Source organism: Triticum urartu, chromosome 7A (assembly GCF_056163025.1).
Source record: "Triticum urartu cultivar PI428250 chromosome 7A, HENAU_Tu73, whole genome shotgun sequence".
Lineage (NCBI taxonomy): Eukaryota > Viridiplantae > Streptophyta > Magnoliopsida > Poales > Poaceae > Triticum > Triticum urartu.
This window is the reverse complement of record NC_141879.1, coordinates 655287548-655311436: the sequence shown is the minus strand read 5'-3', so window position 1 is coordinate 655311436 and position 23889 is coordinate 655287548.

Genomic DNA, 23889 nt, shown 5'->3' with positions numbered 1-23889 from the left:
AAAGTCCAATGAAAAGAAGGCTCCCTAAGTCAACAAGGGTAGCCTCGATAGAGATATGTGGGGACACACAGATGGAGAATAACTCCGGGAATCACACCACAAAGGCGTGATCACTAGCCAGCCTATCAAACCAGAAAAGGGTTGATGATCTGGACCTTACCGAGACCAAGGACCCAATACGTAAGACCGAGAGAAGTTGGATAACAGATTGCCAAAACTGGGAGCCTCCCGAGCGCTGGCAGAAGGCAAGATGCTAGCCTCGCAAATACTTGGCCTACCCTCGCCATTCGCAATGTGCCACAACCACTTAGAGAGCAGCGCAATGTTCATGAGTTTGGATAACATGATCACAATACCCCCTGGTCTTTAGGTTTGCATATGTCAGTCCACTGAACCATTTGTTACTTTTGCTTATCACCGACGCCATCCCATATATAATAATCTAGATTGAAATTTAGCAATCTCATGATGGAGGGTGTCGGTGTCAAAACCGGCGGATCTCGGGTAGGGGGTCCCGAACTGTGCGTCTAGGCCGGATGGTAACAGGAGGCAAGGGACACGAAGTTTTACCCAGGTTCGGGCCCTCTCGATGGAGGTAAAACCCTACGTCCTGCTTGATTAATATTGATGATATGGGTAGTACAAGAGTAGATCTACCGCGAGATCGAGGAGGCCTAACCCTAGAAGCTAGCCTATGGTATGATTGTTGATGTGTACGTTGTCCTACGTACTAAAACCCTCCGGTTTATATAGACACCGGAGAGGGTTAGGGTTACGCAAAGTCGGTTACAATGGTAGGAGATCTTGATATCCGTATCACCAAGCTTGCCTTCCACGCCAAGGAAAGTCCCTTCTGGACACGAGACGGAGTCTTCAATCTTGTATCTTCATAGTCCAGGAGTCCGGCTGAAGGTATAGTCCGGCTATCCGAACACCCCCTAATCCAGGACTCCCTCAGAGGGTTTCATGATGGCTGTAGAAACTCATGATAAACATGAGAAAATTCGATAGGGGCGAGTTAATCAGAATGGTCCTAGCCACCTTGCAAAGCCACCTACCCTGCCAAGGCTCGACCCTGTGCTGGAGCTTGTTCACAACTGGCCGAAGCTCTGCCACAGAGAGTCGAGAGTCGCTAATGGGTATTCCTAGGTAGGAAGTAGGGAAAGACCCAAGGGGACAGTTGAGGCGGTCAGCAATGCTTTGGCACTCATCGCCCAAATATCCTAACACCATCACTTCACTTTTTGTGAAGTTGATGGTAAGCCCCGACATCTGCTAGAAATAAAGAAGGAGGACCTTTAAGTTTCTTATGGACTTGGCATCAGGATACCTGAGGGTGGTTCTGGTGAATAGGTTAGACTGAAGTAAAAATTAAGTTAAAAATGCACGCATCTGGCAGGATTGCCGAAAATGATAATGGCTTGTGCTAAATAGGTTTAGAATCATTTAATGATATTCTATGGCATGGTGCCAGGAGACCCAAGTTGGTTGAATGATTGTTTTTCCCTCGATTCAGTCTGCACATTTTTGTGTTATGGTAGCGGAACATAAGTGTGGGCAAACATTTCTGTGTTACAGTTAATAATTAGCTTTAGGCTCATCTGTTTGGAAGGCCTAATTAGGGTTCTATCCAAATTAGGGAGGCTCATGATACCAATGTTAGAGTTAATGAGCTTTAGGCTAATATGTTAGAACCTAATCTCGGACTAAAACACCAGCGTTATGCGGAAGCATACAAACTTACAGTGCTTGGCGAATTCCCATGACCACTCGATGCAGCCCCTGTGTAGCCCATGGTTGCACCTTGTGATCTCCACCAGCAACAGGGAGATGGCCATGGAAGAAGAGCAGGGGCAGGGAGACATTGATGGCAGTAGGAAGCCACCGACACTGACCTTGCGGTGGCCGACGATGGTAGTTGATCTTCCAGCCCTTCTTTTTAGGAATGACAGTTAAACACCAGGGTTTTGTCCCATATGTGTACATTGTCATATCTGAAGGTATATATATATATGTATATATATATGTATATATATATATACATATATATATATATGTATATATATATATATATATATCCTCTTTATATATGAGGGGCTGATGGTCCAGGGACCGAAACCAGATGTTGGTACTGGGTGCCCCCGATCAAAACACCATCGTGAGAAAAGACTCCCCCTTTTCTCTAGGTCAATAACAACCTGAGATCAATTCCAACATTCTGAACTTTAAAATTCCAAAAAGTAATTCATGATGGTGGTTGCTAGAATATATCTACATTTTGAAAATGAGAAGAAGAAGACTAACGATGGGAAATGATGCGGCTCATCTCCAATAGCAGAAATGGCCCATGGAAATGATGCAGTCAGGTTATGCTTCACACTTGGATGGTCGATTGTGCTGAGACATGCAATCTCTCTAGACTGGGGTAGTGTTTATAAATATTGGAATACCGGTGAATATGGCAGGGTACAATGCAATACATCTCCATCTAGGCACATGATTGTTGATGAGGAAGTGGAATCAAGGTGACAAGTTAATAGGCTACATGTAGTAGCCAGAGCTCCAAATAACATTTTTGGAGTACATGGAACTACTTGGGCCACAACAACTTTTGCCAGTTTCCATGTAGACATTGCATATCCTTGAATCATGCTAGCTCCTCCCCTGCTGATACAAAAAAGAATGAGAACGGAGGGGGGGGGGGACTCCCCCTGTCTTATTCTTATAGAAGATGAGGAACTCAAACCCGGGCTAGCGACATCATCTCCTTTGTGATGTCTACCACTCCATCTGAAAGAGCCTGTCTGATACAGATATACTAGTATCTGTACCCCTTCCACTCGATCTCATTGTACAAATAAGGATGGAATAGGAGAGTGAGCAAATCAAAAGGCTTGCAAACAAGAAAAGTGATGCGGCTAAAATTCAGATGTACTGTCCCCGCAATTTTTTAAGGATTACAGGAAGGAGAGAGGATAGGAGGAAGTACCATAACAACAGCCGGAAGGAGCACAAGAAAGGAGGTACTAACCAAACAATATGAACTTTCCTTACTGTTGTGGAATTGTCACGGCAGATGTCCTAGCAAAAGGACTTAGTCGTAGGGCCATCGCAACCGGGAAGATTAAAGGGGTTAATCGGGACAAAGGACACGAGAGGTTTTATACTAGTTCGGCCCCTTACAGTGAAGGTAAAAGCCTACATCTAGTTGTGTTGGAATTGCTGGGGTTTCGATGACTAGGGAGCGAATACGCTTTTCCTGGCTTCGAGTTGTTGTTTCTTGCCATAAGCCGCCGCCGGGTCGTCCCCTTACATACACGGGTTGACGCCTGGCGGCCTACAGAGTCCCGGCCGGTTCATGAAACGTGTCCGGCTCGGTGACTTCTTTACATGCCTTTCTCTACAAGTCTTTCTTTACATACAACGGTTTATAATATTGGGCCTTAAGCCGCCTTTGGGCTTAGGCCGTCTACAAGTCCTAATAAACTATCGCATTGAATGTTACTGGGCTCCTTTTGTAACCCGCCGTTGGGGTTGACCCGACCCCTCCTAGGAGGCTCTTACCTGTTAGCTATATTCCCAACACTTGCAGAAAGGTGAACTCTAAGAACTGATGGGATGCATTGCATTCAGCAAGAAGACACATACCAACCTAGATGCTACACACCGTGTATGGTTCACAACAAACTGTGACCGGCTGTGCAACTACAGAAAATGTTATCTTGTTAAAGTCAACAAGCTGTGTAGTACAAGAACATACAAGGATTACAGAATACTGAACCATGGGGCAAGCCTAGATAACTGGCCATATCATCAACAAGATTAGTGTGTATAGACAGTGTTTACGAGGAATATTATTGCAACCAGGGAGCTGCATCTCACACCAACAACCCTGGCTAGGAATAATCCATGCATGCTGACACCCCAAATCTAGAGCCTAGAAGTGCTGGAATTGTTGCTCTTGGTCTCATTGTAGTGAGAATGCAGATGAGTCACCGAAGATTGTGTTCAATGCACAATTGCGACATCATGTTAATGGCAGTTTGTGGTGGGTCAAGAAATACATGTGAATTTAGTCATGTTTCTTCGTTAAAGGGCGATTTTATTATCTAAAAAATGTAGCATCAAGCGGATACACAACATTATGAGTAACACCCGGCCTTTGCATAACTAAGATGTGGAAAGCCTATTCCAAAAAGAAGTCTAAAAAATGAAACAAACTTGACTAAACGGCAACATCAGGGTCCTATATACCGACACTATGCCTATGTCAAGTTAGTCATGTAATGGGCATGAGAAACATTGCCCATGGCATGATTTTTTGAGCCCTGACTGTAGAACAATCGTTCTACGGTATTTTCATTAATAAAATAAAGATACAAAGATACAAAACTATGTTACATATAATACAAATGGGCATAGGCATCTCAGCATATCCCAGTTTTAGGGAACATGATCAAACCCATTATAGAATCAAGTTAGCCCATTCTTTAATCCTACTCGCTTTGTCCTCTTTTGCCCTGAGTTGCACAGCCCATAGCCCTTCCGCCAAATAAAATTTCCACGTATCAATAGAAGGAGGAGCTGACCTAAAGATCTTGTCATTTCTCATAGACCAAATACTCCAGCAGCTCATAATAATAATGTCCAGGGCCAAGTCTTTTGGTAACTGGTTTGTAATGAGTAAGATCTCATCAAAGAAAGAGATGCCTCTGGTTCTCCCTAGTGCTATGATATACCAACATGAGAGTGCAAATGGGCAATTCCAGAATAAATGGGTCAGAGTTTCATCCACCCTATCAGAGCATAATGCGCAGTGGTAATCTGGGAGGTACATACTCTGTTTGTGGAGCATATTTCTAGTGTTGAGTCTGTCGTGCAGTAGAAGCCAGCAAAAAATCTTGTGTCTCAGTCTACAAGAAGTACCCCAAAGGTTTTGGAAGATACCTGATACATCTCCAACATATCTATAATTTTTGATTGTTCGATGCTATAATATATTCAGTTTTGGACATTAATGGACTTTGTTATACACTTTTATATTATTTTTGGGACTAACCTATTAACTGGAGGCCCAACCCAGAATTGCTGTTTTTTGCCTATTTCAGAGTTTCGCAGAAAAAGAATATCAAACGGAATGAAACCTTCGGGAACGTGATTTTCGGAATGAACGTGATCCAGACGACTTGGACCCTACGTCAAGACATCAACCAGGAGGGTACGAGGTAGGGGGGCGCGCCTACCCCCTGGGCGCGCCCTCCACCCTCGTGGGCCCCATGTTGCTCTACTGACGTACTTCTTCCTCCTATATATACCTACATACCCCCAAACTACCAGATATGGAGCCAAAACCCTAATTCCACCGCCGTAACTTTCTATATCCACGAGATCCCATCATGGGGCCTTTTCAGGAGCTCCGCCGGAGGGGGCATCGATCACGGAGGGCTTCTACATCAACACCATAGCCTCTCCGATGAAGTGTGAGTAGTCTACCTCAGACCTTCGGGTCCATAGTTATTAGCTAGATGGCTTCTTCTCTCTTTTTGGATCTCAATACAATGTTCTCCCCCTCTCTTGTGGAGATCTATTCGATGTAATCTTCTTTTGCGGTGTGTTTGTTGAGACCGATGAATTGTGGGTTTATGATCAAGTTTATCTATGAACAATATTTGAATCTTCTTTGAATTCTTTTATGTATGATTGGTTATCTTTGCAAGTCTCTTCGAATTATCAGTTTGGTTTGGCCTACTAGATTGATCTTTCTTGCAATGGGAGAAGTGCTTAGCTTTGGGTTCAATCTTGCGGTGTCCTTTCCCAGTGACAGTAGGGGCAGGAAGGCACGTATTGTATTGTTGCCATCGAGGATAACAAGATGGGGTTTATATCATATTGCATGAGTCTATCCCTCTACATCATGTCATCTTGCTTAAAGCGTTACTCTGTTCTTATAAAATTAATACTCTAGATGCATGCTGGATAGCGGTCGATGTGTGGAGAATAGTAGTAGATGCAGGCAGGAGTCGGTCTACTTGTTTCAGACGTGATGCCTATATACATGATCATACCTAGATATTCTCATAACTATGCTCAATTCTATCAATTGCTCAACAGTAATTTGTTCACCCACCGTAATACTTATGCTCTCGAGAGAAGCCTCTAGTGAAACCTATGCCCCCCGGGTCTATTTTCCATCATATTTAATCTCCAGACAACGAGCTATTTCTGGCGCCGTTTTTATTTTACTTTCTTTACTTTGCATCTTTATCATAAAAATACCAAAAATATTATCCTATCATATCTATCAGATCTCACTCTCGTAAGTGACCGTGAAGGGATTGACAACCCCTTATTGCGTTGGTTGCGAGGATTTATTTGTTTGTGTAGGTGCGTGGGACTCGTGCGTGGCCTCCTACTGGATTGATACCTTGGTTCTCCAAAAATGAGGGAAATACTTACGCTACTTTGCTGCATCACCCTTTCCTCTTCAAGGGAAAACCAAAGCAGTGCTCAAGAGGTAGCAAGAAGGATTTCTGGCGCTGTTGCCGGGGAGTCTGCGCAAAAAGTCAACATACCAAGTACCCATCACAAACCCTTATCTCCCGCATTACATTATTTGCCATTTGCCTCTCGTTTTCCTCTCCCCCACTTCACCCTTGCCGTTTTATTCGCCCTCTCTTTTCTGTTTGCCTCCTTTTGCCCGTCTCTTGTTTGCTCGTGTGTTGGATTGCCTGCTTGTCACGATGGCTCAAGATAATACTAAATTGTGTGACTTCACCAATACCAACAACAATGATTTCCTTAGCACTCCGATTGCTCCTCTTACCGATACTGAATCTTGTGAAATCAATGCTGCTTTGTTGAATCTTGTAATGAAAGATCAATTCACCGGCCTTCCTAGTGAAGATGCCACTACCCATCTAAATAGCTTTGTTGATTTGTGTGATATGCAAAAGAAGAAAGATGTGGATAATGATATTGTTAAATTTAAGCTATTTCCTTTTTCGCTGTTTTCGTCTTTGCCTAAAAATAGTATTGATTCTTGGAATAAGTGCAAATATGCTTTTATCTCTAAGTATTTTCCTCCCACTAAGATTATCTCTCTTAGAAATGATATTATGAATTTTAAGGAACTTGATGATGAACATGCTGGACAATCTTGGGAGAGGATGAAATTAATGATACGTAATTGCCCTACACATGGTTTGAATTTGTGGATGATTATGCAAATTTTTTATGCCGGAATGAATTTTGCTTCTAGAAATCTTTTAGATTCGGCCGCGGGAGGCACTTTTATGGAAATCACTTTAGGAGAAGCTACTAAACTCCTAGATAATATTAAGGTCAATTATTCTCAATGGCACACTGAAATATCTACTAATAAGAAAGTGCATGCGATAGAAGAAATTAATGTTTTGAGTGGAAAGATGGATGAACTTATGAAATTATTTGCTAATAAAACTGTTTCTTCTGATCCTAATGATATGGCTTTGTCTACTTTGATTGAGAATAATAATGAATCTATGGATGTGAATTTTGTTGGTAGGAATAATTTTGGTAACAACACGTATAGAGGAAACTTTAATCCTAGGTCGTATCCTAGTAGTTCCTCTAATAATTATGGTAATTCCTACAACAATTCTTATGGAAATTATAATAATATTCCCTCTGACTTTGAATCTAGTATTAAATAATTTATTACTTAAGAATTTCAATGCTTTGATTGAAGAAAAATTGCTTAAGATTGATGAGCTGGTTAGGAACGTTGATAGAATTTCTCTTGATGTTGATTCTTTGAAACTTAGATCTATTCCACCTAAGCATGATATCAATGAGTCTCTCAAAGCCATGAGAATTTCCATTGATGAGTGCAAAGAAAGAACCGCTAGGATGCGCACTAAGAAAGATTGCTTTATAAAAGCGTGTTCTTATAGTTTCCATGATAATAAAGATGAAGATCTAAAAGTTATTGACGTTTCCCCTAGTAAATATTTTTTTGCAATATGAATCTTGATAATGATAGGACTGAATATGACCCACCTTTACCTAGGCGATGTTCCAAAAATTCAGAGTCCTTAGATCTTGATGCTAAAATTGTTAAATGTGGGAATAAAGAAGTCAAAACTTTAAATATTAATGAACCCACTATTTTGGATTTCAAGGAATTTAATTATGATAATTGCTCTTTGATTGATTGTATTTACTTGTTGCAATCCGAACTAAATTCTCCTCATGCTTATAGTCAACATAAGGCTTTTACTAAACATATCGTTGATGCTTTGATGCAATCTTATGAAGAAAAACTTGAGTTGGAAGTTTCTATCCCTAGAAACTTTATGATGAGTGGGAACCTACTATTAAAATTAAAATTAAAGATCATGAATGCTATGCTTTGTGTGATTTGGGTGCTAGTGTTTCCACGATTCCAAAGACTTTGTGTGATTTGCTAGGTTTCCGTTATTTTGATGATTTCTCTCTAAACTTGCACCTTGCCGATTACACTATTAAGAAACCTATGGGAAGAATTAATGATGTCCTTATTATTGCAAATACGAATTATGTGCCCATAGATTCTATTGTTCTTGATATCGATTGCAATCCTTCACGTTCTATTATTCTTGGTAGACATTTGCTTAGAACGATTGGTGCAATTATTGATATGAAGGAAGGAAATATTAGATTCCAATTTCCGTTAAGGAAAGTCATGGAACACTTCCCTAGAAAGAAAATTAAATTACCTTATGAACCTATTATGAGAGCCACTTATGGATTGCCTACCAAAGATGGCAATACGTAGATCTATCTTCGCTTTTATGCCTAGCTAGGGGCGTTAAATGATAGCACTTGTTGGGAGGCAACCCAATTTTATTTTTATTCCTTGCCTTTTGCTCCTGTTTAGTAATAAATAATTTATCTATCCTCTGTTTTGGTTGTGTTTTTTGTGTTTAATTAGTGTTTGTGCCAAGTAGAACCGTTGGGAAGACTTGGGGAAAGTCTTTTTAATCTTGCTGTAAAAAACAGAAACTTTAGCGCTCATTAGAATTGCTGCCATTTTAATTTGAAAATTTCTATTTAGTTAATTCTTTTTGAAGATTATTAATAGATAAATTCCTCACTTCCATAAGTTTCTTTTAGAATTTTTGGGGTTCCAGATCTTGCGCTAGCTACAGATTACTACAGACTGTTCTGTTTTTGACAGATTCTGTTTTTCGTGTGTTGTTTGCTTATTTTGATGAATCTATGGCTAGTAAAATAGTTTATAAACCATAGATAAGTTGGAATACAGTAGTTTTAACACCAAAATAAATAAATAATGAGTTCATTACAGTACCTTGAAGTGGTGTTTTGTTTTCTTTCGCTAACGGAGCTAACGGGATTTTCTACGTTAAGTTTTGTGTTGTGAAGTTTTCAAGTTTTGGGTAAAAGATTTGATGGATTATGGAACAAGGAGTGGCAAGAGCCTAAGCTTGGGGATGCCCATGGCACCCCAAGATAATCTAAGGACACCTAAAAGCCAAAGCTTGGGGATGCCCCGGAAGGCATCCCCTCTTTCGTCTACTTCCATCGGTAACTTTACCTGGGGCTATATTTTTATTCACCACATGATATGTGTTTTTCTTGGAGCGTCTTGTATGATTTGAGTCTTTGCTTTTTAGTTTACCACAATCATCCTTGCTGTACACACCTTTTGAGAGAGACACACATGATTCAGAAATTATTAGAATACTCTATGTGCTTCACTTATATCTTTTGAGTTATATAGTTTTTGCTCTAGTACTTCACTTATATCTTTTAGAGTACAGTGGTAACTTTTGTTGTATAGAAACTATTATTCCCTCATTCTTCACTTATATTATTTTGAGGGTCTTAAATAGCATGGCAATTTCCTTAAATAATCCTAATATGCTAGGTATTCAAGACTAGTAAAAACTTTCTTATGAGTGTGATGAATACTAAGAGAAGTTTGATGCTTGATGATTGTTTTGAGATATGGAGGTGGTGATATTAAAGTTGTGCTAGTTGAGTAGTTGTGAATTTGAGAAATACTTGTGCTGAAGTTTGCAAGTCCCATAGCATGCATGTATGGTAAACGTTATGTAACAAATTTGAAACATGAGGTGTTCTTTGATTGTCCTCGTTATGAGTGGCGGTCGGGGACGAGCGATGGTCTTTTCCTACCAATCTATCCCCCTAGGAGCATGCGCGTAGTGCTTGTTTTTTGATGACTTGTAGATTTTTGCAATAAGTATGTGAGTTCTTTATAACTAATGTTGAGTCCATGGATTATAAGCACTCTCACCTTTCCATCATTGCTAGCCTCTTCAGTACCGTGCATTGCCCTTTCTCACATTGAGAGTTGGTGCAAACTTCGCCGGTGCATCCAAACCCCGTGATATGATACGCTCTTTCACACATAAACCTCCTTATATCTTCTTCAAAACACCCACCATGCCTACCTATTATGGCATTTCCATAGCCATTCCGAGATATATTGCCATGCAACTTTCCACCGTTCCGTTTATCATGACACGTTCATCATTGTCATATTGCTTTGCATGTTCATGTAGTTGACATAGTATTTGTGGCAAAGCCACCATTCATAATTCTTTCATACATTTCACTCTTGGTTCATTGCGTATCTCGGTACACCGCCGGAGGCATGCATATAGAGTCATACTTTGTTCTAGTATCGAGTGTAATCATTGAGTTGTTAATGAATAGAAGTGTAATGATCATCATTTTCTAGAGCATTGTCCCAAGTGAGGTGAAAAAAAAGAGAAAGGCCATAAAAAAGAGAGAGAAGCCCCCCCCCCCCCAAATGAGAGAAAAAGAGAGAAGGGACAATGTTACTATCCTTTTTACCACACTTCTGCTTCAAAGTAGCACCATAATCTTCATGATAGAGAGTCTCTTGTTTTGTCGCTTTCATATACTAGTGGGAACTTTTCATTATAGAACTTGGCTTGTATATTCCAACAATGGGCTTCCTCAAATGCCCTAGGTTTTCGTGAGCAAGCAAGTTGGACGCACACCCACTTAGTTTCTTTTTTTGAGCTTGCACATATTTATAGCTCTAGTGCATCCGTTGCATGGCAATCCCTACTCCTTGCATTAACATCAATCGATGGGCATCTCCATAGCACATTGATTAGCCTCGTTGATGTGAGACTTTCTCCTTTTTTTCTTCTCCACATAACCCCCATCATTATATTCTACTCCACCCATAGTGCTATATCCATGGCTCATGCTCATGTATTGCGTGAAGGTTGAAAAAATTTTGAGATTACTAAAGTATGAAACAATTGATTGGCTTGTCATCGGGGTTGTGCATGATGAGAGCATTCTTGTGTGACGAAAATGGAGCATGACTAGACTATATGATTTTGTAGGGATGAAGTTTCTTTGGCCAAGTTATTTTGAGAGGACATAATTGCTTAGTTAGTATGCTTGAAGTATTATTATTTTTATGTCAATATTGAACTTTTATCTTGAATCTTTCAGATCTGAATATTCATACCACAATTAAGAAGAATTACATTGAAATTATGCCAAATAGCACTCCACATCAAAAATTCTGTTTTTATCATTTACCTACTCAAGGACGAGCAGGAATTAAGCTTGGGGATGCTTGATACGTCTCCAACGTATCTATAATTTTTGATTGTTCCACGCTATAATATATTCTGTTTTGGACATTAATGGGCTTTATTATACACTTTTATATTATTTTTGGGACTAACCTATTAACCGGAGGCCCAGCCCAGAATTGCGGGTTTTTTGCCTATTTCAGAGTTTCGCAGAAAAAGAATATCAAACGGAGTCCAAACGGAATGAAACCTTCGGGAACGTGATTTTCGGAACGAACGTGATCCAGAGGAATATGACCCTATGTCAAGACATCAACCAGGAGGGCATGAGGTAGGGGGGCGCGCCTACCCCCCTAGGCACGCCCTCCACCCTCGTGGGCCCCACGTTGCTCCACCGACGTACTTCTTCCTCCTATATATACCTACGTACCCCAAACTACCAGATACGGAGCCAAAACCCTAATTCCACCGCCGTAACTTTTTGTATCCACGAGATCCCATATTGGGGCCTTTTCCGGAGCTCCGCTGGAGGGGGCATCGATCACGGAGGGCTTCTACATCAACACCATAGCCTCTCCGATGAAGTGTTAGTAGTTTACCTCAGACATTCGGGTCCATAGTTATTAGCTAGATGGCTTCTTCTCTTTTTTTGGATCTCAATACAATGTTCTCCCCCTCTCTTGTGGAGATCTATTCGATATAATCTTCTTTTGCGGTGTGTTTGTTGAGACCGATGAATTGTGGGTTTATGATCAAGTTTATCTATGAACAATATTTGAATCTTCTTTGAACTATTTTATGTATGATTGGTTAACTTTGCAAGTCTCTTCGAGTTATCAGTTTGGTTTGGCCTACTAGATTGATCTTTCTTGCAATGGGAGAAGTGCTTAGCTTTGGGTTCAATCTTGCGGTGTCCTTTCCCAGTGACAGTAGGGGCAGCAAGGCACGTATTGTATTGTATTGTATTGTATTGTTGCCATCGAGGATAAGAAGATGGGGTTTATATCATATTGCATGAGTTTATGAACTTATATCATACTACATCATGTCATCTTGCTTAAAGCGTTACTCTGTTCTTATGAACTTAATACTCTAGATGCATGCTGGATAGCGGTCGATGTGTGGCGTAATAGTAGTAGATGCAGGCAGGAGTCGGTCTACTTGTTTCGGACGTGATGCCTATATACATGATCATACCTAGATATTCTCATAACTATGCTCAATTCTATCAATTGCTCAATAGTAATTTGTTCACCCATCGTAATACTTATGCTCTCGAGAGAAGCCTCTAGTGAAACCTATGGCCCCCGGGTCTATTTTCCATCATATTTAATCTCCCGACAAGAAGCTATTTCTGGTGCCGTTTTTATTTTGCTTTCTTTACTTTTCATCTTTAGCATAAAAATACCAAAAATATTATCATCATATCTATCAGATCCCACTCTAGTAAGTGATCGTGAAGGGATTGACAACCCCTTATCGTGTTGGTTGCGAGGATTTATTTGTTTGTGTAGGTGCGAGGGACTCGTGCATGGCCTCCTACTGGATTGATACCTTGGTTCTCAAAAACTGAGGGAAATACTTACGCTACTTTGCTGCATCACCCTTTCCTTTTCAAGGGAAAACCAACGCAGTGCTTAAGAGGTAGCAATACTATGTGCAGTGTATGTACCTGATACGTCTCCAACAAATCTATAATTTTTTATTGTCCCATGCTGTTATATTACCAATTTTTGATTTTTTATAATCATTTTGTAGTCATTTTATATACTTTTTTGGTACTAACCAATTGACATAGTGCCAAGTGCTATTTTTTGCATGTTTTTTACATCGCAAGTAATCAATGTCAAACGGAGTCCAAACGCAGCGAAACATTTTGTGGATTTTTTTGGACCAGAAGACACCCAATGGACCGGAGAAGCATTTGGGGGTGCTCCGAGGGGAGCACAACCCACCAGGGCGCGCCTGGGGGCCCAGGCGCGCCCTGATAGGTTGTGCCCACCTCAGGTGCCCCCCGGACCGCTTCTTTGCTTTATAAATACCCAGTATTCTACAAACCCTAGGATAGCCGACGAAAATCAATTCCAGCCTACACAGAGTACAGAACCACCAGATCCAATCTAGACACCATCACGGAGGGGTTCACCACTTCCATTGGTGCCTCTCTAATGATGTGTGACTAGTTCTTTGTAGACCTTCAGGTCCGTAGTTAGTATCTAGATGGCTTCCTCTCTCTCGTTTGATTCACAATACAATGGTCTCTTGGAGATCCATATGATGCAACTCTTTTGCGGTGTTCGTTAGGATCCGATGAACTTTGAGTTTATGATCAGATCTATCTCTTTTTATCCATGAAAGTTATTTGAGTTTCTTTGATCTCTTATATACATGATTTCTTATAGCCTCGTATTCTTCTCTGATATTTTGGTCTTTGTTTGGCCAACTTGATCTATTTATATTGCAATGGGAAGAGGTGCTTTGTAGTGGGTTTGATCTTACGGTGATTGATCCCAGTGACAGAAGGGGAACTTTCATGAAGATCATTGGACAAAATAAACTTGATTCTCAGTAATAGTTTTGAGATATGATGATGTGATACGCGAGTCATGGTGATGAGTAATTATACTTTAGTGAGAATATTGGTGTTAAGGTTTGTGATTCCCTATGCAAGCACAAAAGTCAATAGTTGTGCAATGAAATTATATCCTACTTGTGGTGCATTATTCGGTGTTAATTATTCTTAATGCTCACTTATGAGATTATTCGTTTCTTGGTTGGCCACTTCCCAATCTTTTGTTATCCTTCATTTTGCACTAAGTATGATCACTACTTGTGCATCCAAAACCCTTTAAACCAGTTTTGCCATATGAGTCCACTATATCTACCTATATGTGGTATTCTTTTTCCGTTCTAAGCAAATTCGTATGTGCCATCTCTAATATTCAAAATAAATTTCTCTTTTGTGTGCTCGTACCGCTCGCGAGGTGGTGAGGGGTGGATAATATTTTCCATGCTAGATGTGTTATTCTCACGAGAGTGTTTATTCACTTGTCATTGCACAAGAGTAAGGCAAAAGTATTTGGGATGCCCAGACCCAAAATGAAAAATGTATTTACTTTATGTTGTCAAATAATAAATTCCTTGGAAAGTGTTGGTATGGAAGGCACCCGTGGATACGGTTAGCAATGGAAAGTGAAATTATGGTGGAAAAAAGAATAAACTTTAATTTCCGTTTGGGAACTGCCTATGATATATCTAGTATGGAAAGTGTTGGGAACTCTAAGTCGTTTTCGTTGGTGGGAAAAGTATGCCTCTCTCTCAATTTTCGCTTTGAGCTCTGGCACCTCTACAAATCCCTACTTCCCTTTGCGAAGGGCCTTTCTTTTAGTTTATGCAATTTTTATTTTTTAATTTGAGTCTCCATCTTCTCTTAAAAAGCACCAACTAGGGGGCACTATGATCGTACTTAAGCATTGCGTGTAGTTAATATGCGAGTGTGTTTCATGAATGGATCAATGATTGAGCATGATGGGCTAGGGATAGCTTATTTTAGCGTTGATATTTTGAAAGACATGGTTGCTTGAGTATTTAAGTTATCATGTCAAAACTAGACTATTGCTTTGAACAATATAAAAGTCCAAATGTCCAGGCTGTAAAGAAAAGATGACATGTTAGGCAGCATTCCACATCAAAAATTCTGTTTTTATCATTTACGTACTCAAGGACGAGCAGGAATTAAGCTTAGGGACGCGGATACGTCTCCAATGTATCTATAATTTTTTTATTGTTCCATGTTGTTATATTATCAATCTTGGATGTTTTAAATCATTTTATATCATTTTTTGATACTAACCTATTGACATAGTGCCAAGTGCCAGTTGTTGTTTTTTGCATGTTTTTTACATCGCAGGTAATCAATATCAACGGAGTCCAAATGCAGTGAAACTTTTTGTGGATATTTTTTGGACCAGAAGATACCCAATGGGCCGGAGAAGCGCCTAGGGGTGCTCCAAGGGAGCACAACCCACCAGGGCACGCCTGGGGGCCCAAGCGCCCCTGGTGGGTTGTGCCCACCTCGGCTGCCCCCCGGACCGACTCTTTGGTGTATATATACCCTAGTATTCCAGAAACCCTAGGTGAGTCGACGAAAATCAATTTCAGCCGATGCAGAATCGAACCACCAGATCCAATCTAGACACCATCACGGAGGTGTTCACCACTTCCATTGATGCCTCTCCGATGATGCGTGAGGAGTTCTTTGTAGACCTTCGAGTTCGTAGTTAGTAGCTAGATGGCTTACTCTCTCTCGTTTGATTCTCAATACAATGGTCTCTTGGAGATCCATATGATATAACTCTTTTGCGGTGTGTTTGTTGGGATCCGATGAACTTTGAGTTTATGATCAGATCTATCTCTTTTTATCCATGAAAGTTATTTGAGTTTTTTGATCTCTTATATGCATGATTGCTTATAGCCTCATATTTCTTCTCCGATATTTGGATTTTGTTTGGCCAACTTGATCTATTTATCTTGCAATGGGAAGAGGTGCTTTGTAGAGGGTTCGATCTTACGATGCTTGATCCCAGTGACAGAAGGGAACCGACACGTATGTATCGTTGCTACAAAGGATAAAATGATGGGGGTCTTTTTCTACATAAATAGATCTTGTCTACATCATGTCATCATTCTTATTGCATTACTCCATTTCGCCATGAACATAATACACTAGATGTATGTTGGATAGCGGTCGTTGTGTGGAGTAATAGTAGAAGATGCAGGCAGGAGTCGGTCTACTAATCTTGGACATGATGCCTATGTAATGATCATTGCCTGGATATCATCATGATTATTTGAAGTTCTATGAATTTCCCAACAGTATTTCGTTTACCCACTGTTTGCTATTTTCCTCAAGAGAAGCCACTAGTGAAACCTATGGCCCCCGGGTCTTTTCTCATATTATTTGCCTTTGCGATCTATTTTATTTGCCTTTTATTTTCAGATCTATTAAACCAAAAATATGAAAATACCTTGCTACAATTTGTTTTATTTGGCGTTTGATCTATCAATATTTACAACTCTCTCACGTCTGTTTGCCAATTTGTGGCACCGTTACCCGAAAGGGATTGACAACCCCTTTTACACGTCGGGTTGCGAGTATTTGTTATTTGTGTGCAGGTGTTGTTTACATAGTGTTGCTTGGTTCTCCAACTGGTTCGATAAACTTGGTTCCCTCACTGAGGGAAATACTTACCGTCGCTATGCTGCATCATCCCTTCCTCTTTGGGGAAATACCGACGTAGCTTCAAGCCGCATCAGTACCCATGAGACACTTGTACATTTTCATGGAGGAGTAATGCCTTGATGCCCAATGATACTTCCATAGATATCTGCTATCAGATTGCTCTCTGGAGACTATCATCTCTTGAACCCTGTTATGTTGCTGGTAAGCTTGTAATGAGAGTGGTCTATGGAAAAGAGTGTTGCAATCCTCTTGATTAATCATGTACTGAAGTGTACTTCGTTTGTTGATAGCAAATGAGAACAGCTCAGGAAATCTGATTTGCAGTGGTTGTCCACCCAATTATCTAACCAAAAAGGTGGTGTCTCCAATTCCAGCTTGACAAATGGCATGAGATTTGTATAGAGGAATAAGCTTTAACAGAGTTTTCCACCAAAAGGAGCCAACCAACTTGTCTCCAGGAGGGGCATTTAGGTAGTAAGTTTCCCAGATGATGTGCACCCAAGGAGTGTCAACTTTATTCCGAAATTTATGGAGGAATTTCATCAGTAGAGCTTTGTTGTGGACTGTGATATCAAGAATGCCTAATCCACCTTGAGCCTTTGGTTTGCAAAGTGAATCCCAAGCAATCAAGGCTGGTCCAGTGTCCACCGTACCATATTTTCTCTAGAAGCAATTTCTGAAGTAGCCCTCAATATGTCTGGGCAGTGTTTTGGGTAGCATCAAAGAGCACATGAAGAAAATGGGCATGCTGGCATATACTGATTTGATCAAGGTAAGTTTATCACCAGTGGATAGCAAGGTGGAGCAACTCAAGAGTCTATTCTCAATTCTCTTCATCATGGGCATAAAGTCTACAATTCTTGGTTTGTTGATACTGAGGGGCAGGCCTAGATAGGCATGAGGAAGAGTGCCAATTTTGCAGCCAAGGATATTAGATAGAGCCAACATCTCGGCAGGTGGAGTGTTGATGGGGATCGTGATGGATTTAGCATAGTTCACTTTAAGTCCAGTATAGGTTGCATAGTGGAGTAGCAGGTTCTTGATTTGGTTCTGTTGCCCACTGTCAGCATTAGCCACCAGAATTATATCATCTTCATACTGAATGATTGGGTAGTCTGGGCATGAACTATGAGTAATAGGTGAGCTGATTAAGGAGCGGTGCATAGCCTCATTAAATATGGTTTGAAGCAGATCAACTACTAACACAAAGATGTGGGAGAGAGTGGATCCCCTTGTCTGGCCCCTTTCTTGAAGAGAAATTATTTTCCTAGAAAGCCATTTGATACATCTCCAACGTATCTATAATTTTTGATTGTTCCATGCTATATTATATCCTGTTTTGGACATTATTGGGCTTTATTATACACTTTTATATTATTTTTGGGACTAACCTATTAACCGGAGGCCCAGCCCAGAATTACTGTTTTTTGCCTATTTCAGAGTTTCACAGAAAAAAGAATATCAAACGGAGTCCAAACGGAATGAAACCTTCGGGAACGTGATTTTTGGAACGAACGTGATCCAGAGGACTTGGCACTAGTAGAAAACAGGGCTTTGGTCCAGGCCGGGTCAGCCCATTAGTCCCGGTTCAGTCCAGAACCGGGACCAATGTGGGCATTGGTCCCGGTTCATGAGCCCAGGGGGCCGGCCGGGCCACGTGGGCCATTGGTCCCGGTTCATCTGTACCTTTTGGTCCCGGTTGGTGGGATGAACCGGGACCAATGGGCCTCGCTCCTGGCCCACCACCATTGGTCCCGGTTGGTGGCTTGAACCGGGACCAAAGGCTCCCCTTTAGTCCCGGCTCATGTCACCAACCGGGACCAATGAGGTGCCTATATATACCCCTCGCTCGCGAGCAGAGCACCCCAGTGCTCTGTTTTTCTCTGGCCGAGGGGGAGAGGGCTTTGTGGTGCTCTAGCTCACCTCCTATGCACATGGGGTGTTCGATGGAATGCCCGAGCCACACTACTTAAGCTTTCTCCTCTCGAAGCTCGACCTCCAAGCTCCATTTTCCTTGAGATTTGTCTAGATTTAGCGGTCCGTCACGCCCCGTCCCCGTCTTCACCGCCGTCGATCACCCGCGCCGATCTCATCACCGACACCACCGTGGTGAGCCTCTTGTTCTTATCTTCTTTCTGAAAGGAAAAATATTCTTACTTGTATGTTTAGATAGATACTTGTATCATTTTCTTACACTTATTATTGCATCTTATATAGTGCGATGGTTTTGGTATCCGCCCCCGTCGGCCCTCGTCCTGTCTATGATTCAGATGTGGTATGTATATTATCTTTATAACTATTGGTTCATTTATTGTTTATGAAAATTATGCCGACCAACGTGACATAGATTTTATTTATCTAGGATGTATGTGAATCGGAAATGCCAACCGACCCTATTGTCGAGAGGTTAAATTTAGTTGAAGAAGAAAACAATTTGTTGAAGGAAAAAATAAAAAAAATTGAGGAGGAGAAGATGATATTGGAGTTGCATGTTGCGGATGTCGTCGATGATCACAAGATCAAGATGGATGCAATGCGCTTGAAGATTAGAAAGATTAGAAAATATGCCATTCATACCGAGGCTTGGTATCATTATGCCGTTGGATCAATTGTTACCTTGGTTGCGATTATGATCGCATTTGTTTTCGCATTGAAATGTTTTACATAGTTTCAATGTATGGTTTAATTAATTAGATGCTCTGGAGAGCTATATGTTGTTAGATGAGAACTATGTATGCACTTTGGTTTTAATGTGATGATGAACTTCTATTAATTTGGACACTTAATTATATATAATGCACGCAGATGAACCGGCAATGGATGTACGGTGACAGACACACCCGCGAGTACATTAAGGGCGTGCATGAGTTTCTCGATGCGGCTGAGGCAAACAAGCAGAATGGTTTTATGTGTTGTCCATGCACTGAATGTGGGAATACGAGGTCTTACTCTAACCGGAAAATCCTTCACTCCCACCTGCTTTACAAGGGTTTCATGCCACACTATAATGTTTGGACGAGGCACGGAGAAATAGGGGTTATGATGGAAGACGGCGAAGAAGAAGACTACGATGACAACTATGTGCCCCCTGAATACAGTGATGCTGCAACGGGGGGAGCTGGTGAAGATCAAGAGGAACAAGACGATGTGCCCAATGATGCTACAACAGGTGAAGCTGCTGAAGATCAAGAGAAACCAGTCGATGTGCCCGATGATGATGATCTCTGCCGGGTCATTGTCGATGCAAGGACGCAATGCATTAGTCAAAAGGAGAAGCTGAAGTTCGATCGCATGTTAGAGGATCACAAAAAAGGGTTATACCCCAATTGCGAAGATGGCAACACAAAGCTCGGTACCGTACTGGAATTGCTGCAGTGGAAGGCAGAGAATGCTGTGGCTGACAAAGGATTTGAGAAGCTACTGAAAATATTGAAGAAGAAGCTTCCAAAGGATAACGAATTGCCCGACAGTACATACGCAGCAAAGAAGGTCGTATGCCCTCTAGGATTGGAGGTGGAGAAGATACATGCATGCGCTAATGACTGCATCCTCTACTACGGTGCATACAAGGATCTGAACGCATGCCCGGTATGCGGTGCATTGCGGTATAAGATCAGACGAGATGACCCTGGTGATGTTGACGGCGAGCCCCCCAGGAAGAGGGTTCCTGCGAAGGTGATGTGGTATGCTCCTATAATACCACAGTTGAAACGTCTGTTCAAAAACGAAGAGCATGCCAAGTTGATGCGATGGCACAGTGAGAACCGAAAGAAAGATGGGAAGTTGAGAGCACCCGCTGACGGGTCGCAGTGGAGAAAAATCGAGATAAAGTACTGGGATGAGTTTGCAAAGGACCCAAGGAATGCAGGGACGGATATTCTTGGTCTCAAGCACACTACACAGTTCTACAGAACTCTACCTTGGTGACCCCGTATGTCGATGAACACAAGAACAGTCTGTGCTCCAAACACCCGGAGCAGTGCGACGACTGGATTACATGTGAACACATCAGGACTTTCAGCAGTTGGTTGGAAACATGTCTCAGAGGTGACAACACTGTTTGTGATGAGTTGTACTTGTTGTCCAGGGGACCATCTTTGACTGTATTGACTTACAAAGGATACGAGATAAATGGGAATACATTTTACACGATCGCCCAAGATCAAAAGAGCACCAACCAAAACAGCGGTGTCCGCTTTGATGCAGTAACCGAGAGCGGAAAGGATACATATTATGGTTACATAGTGGACATATGGGAACTTGACTATGGACCTGATTTTAAGGTCCCTTTGTTTAAGTGCAAATGGGTCAATCTGTTAGGCGGCGGGGTACAGGTAGACCACAGTACGGAATGACAACAGTGGATCTGAAAAATCTTGGGTACACTGACGAACCGTTTGTCCTAGCCAATGATGTGGCACAGGTTATCTATGTGAAGGACATGTCTACCAAACCGAGAAAAAGAAAAGATAAGGAAGCGAATACATCATACGATGAGCCAAAGCGCCACATAGTTCTTTCAGTAAAAAGGGACATCCTGGGAGTGGACGGCAAGACAGACATGTCTGAAGATTATGAAAAGTTTCATGAAATTCCTCCCTTCAATGTCAAGGCTGACCCAAGCATCCTGATAAACAATGAAGATTATCCATGGTTACGGCACAATAAGCAAATGACACAAGCGAAGAAAAAGTGAAGACTTTCTCCCGCAACTTTGTAACACACGAACATGCTACCATTGTCCGTTTTGTACATGCACATGCTATGTGGGTGAAATTATGATACCATCCCAACTTTCAACTTTTTCAGAGTTCATTTGAAATGCTTTCATGTCTTATGGTTCGGCCCTCGTAATACCATGACCATTACTCCCTGGCTCATGCCAACTTTCAACTTTCAACTTTCTAAAACTAATGGCACTAACAGAAAGTTTATAATTTTGCTCCTCGCCCCTGGCCCATGACCATTAGTCCCGGTTTCTGCCACAAACCGGGACTAAAGGGTTGGTCCTCGTTGCGGGCCGAGTTTAGTCCCACCTCGCCAACCGAAGGGGGCTCACACCAGTTTATAAGCCCTTCCCTCTCTGCCTTGTTGAGCTCCTCTCAAAGTGAAAATAGATGCCCTAATAGAGAAAAGTTTAACCTAAATCCATAGTGAATTTCTCTGAAATTCATAGAAATTTACTAGGAATTTAGGTTGAATTTTCTCTATAAGCGCATCTATTCTCATTTTTTAGTAAGTTAATCACAAACTTGTGATTCAAACAATTTTCAAAGAATTCAAATTTTAACTATTCAAATTTGAAAACTAATGGCACTAACAGAAAGTTTATAATTTTTCTAAAACTAATGGCACTAACAGAAAGTTTATAATTTTGCTAACCTAAAAGCAAACAGAATTAAAAATTAAAGCAAAAAACAAAAGAAAATAAATAATGCAAAAAACAAATCAAAAAAACAGGAAAAAACTATTTTTATAGTAAAGTTAATCACAAAATAAAATAAATAAAGCAACAAAGAAAACAAAAAAACTAAAAATGTGTTTTCAAATTTGAAAACTAATGGCACTAACAGAAAGTTTATAATTTTTCTAAAACTAATGGCACTAACAGAAAGTTTATAATTTTGCTAACCTAAAAGCAAACGGAATTAAAAATTAAAGCAAAAACAAAAGAAAATAAATAATGCAAAAAACAAATCAAAAAAACAGGAAAAAACTATTTTTATAGTAAAGTTAATCACAAAATAAAATAAATAAAGCAACAAAAAAACTAAAAAATTAAAAAAGTGTTTTCAAATTTGAAAACTAATGGCACTAATAGAAAGTTTATAATTTTTCTAAAACTAATGGCACTAACAGAAAGTTTATAATTTTGCTAACCTAAAAGCAAACAGAATTAAAAATTAAAGCAAAAAACAAAAGAAAATAAATAATGCAAAAAACAAATCAAAAAAACAGGAATAAACTATTTTTATAGTAAAGTTAATCACAAAATAAAATAAATAAAGCAACAAAGAAAACAAAAAAACTACAAAAATATTTTCAAATTTGAAAACTAATGGCATTAACAAAAAGTTTATAATTTTTCTAAAACTAAAAGCATAAAGAATTAAAAAATAAAGAAAAAAACAAAAGAAAATAAATAAAGCAACAAAAAAACAAAAAAATGCCACCTACTGGGCCACCACGGCCTGAATACGACTAGAAACCCTACCATGGGCCAGGATTCAGGCCTGCAGCAGGCCCAGTAGGCCCACATGCATTGCAGTGGCAGATTAGGCCCGAAAGCCTGCAGTTGAGAGGAGCTCGGGAGGGTGGGCGCAGCAGCACTTATAAACCACTCCCGAGCCCTCTCAACTAGCGAGCTGGGACTAAACTTTTGGGCGCGGGGCAGCACAAGGCCATTGGTCCCGGTTGGTGGCACCAACCGGGACTAAAGGGGGCATTGGTCACGGTTCGTGGCACCAACCGTGACCAATGCCCCCTTTAGTCCCGGTTGGTGCCACCAACCGGGACCAAAGGCCGCCGCTTCCCGCCCTTTGGGCTGCTGAAAAGAGGCCTTTGGTCCCGGTTGCTGGCACCAACCGGGACTAAAGGGGGAATTAGTCCCGGTTTATGCCACCAACTGGGACTAAAGCTTGGACTATATAACAAACACTTGTGAAAATTTTCAGTTTGCATCGCCAGTTCCCCCCTCCCCCGCCGGCGACGCCGTCAGGCTGCTCCACCTCGCCGTCTACGCCGCCGCCGCCAACGTCGTCGCCTCCACGAGCCCGCGTCGTCCTCATCGCCGGCATCCCCGAGCCCACCGTCCTCGTCGTCCCCGTCGCTGCGTGCCTCCCCGAGCCCACCCCTCCTCGTCCCTGTCGTCGGCCGCACGCCGTCCCCGTCACCGCATGCCGCCCTGAGCCCGCCGTCCTCGTCGCCGGACTCCTGCCATCGCCGCCCCCCTTAAAGTGAGTCCCCCCTTTCCCATGGTCCCGATCGAGTGCGGCCCTTGCTCTCTGCCCCTGCTCCATGGTCGCCGCTGGCCCCGACGCATTGAAGAGTAGAAGGAGAGGA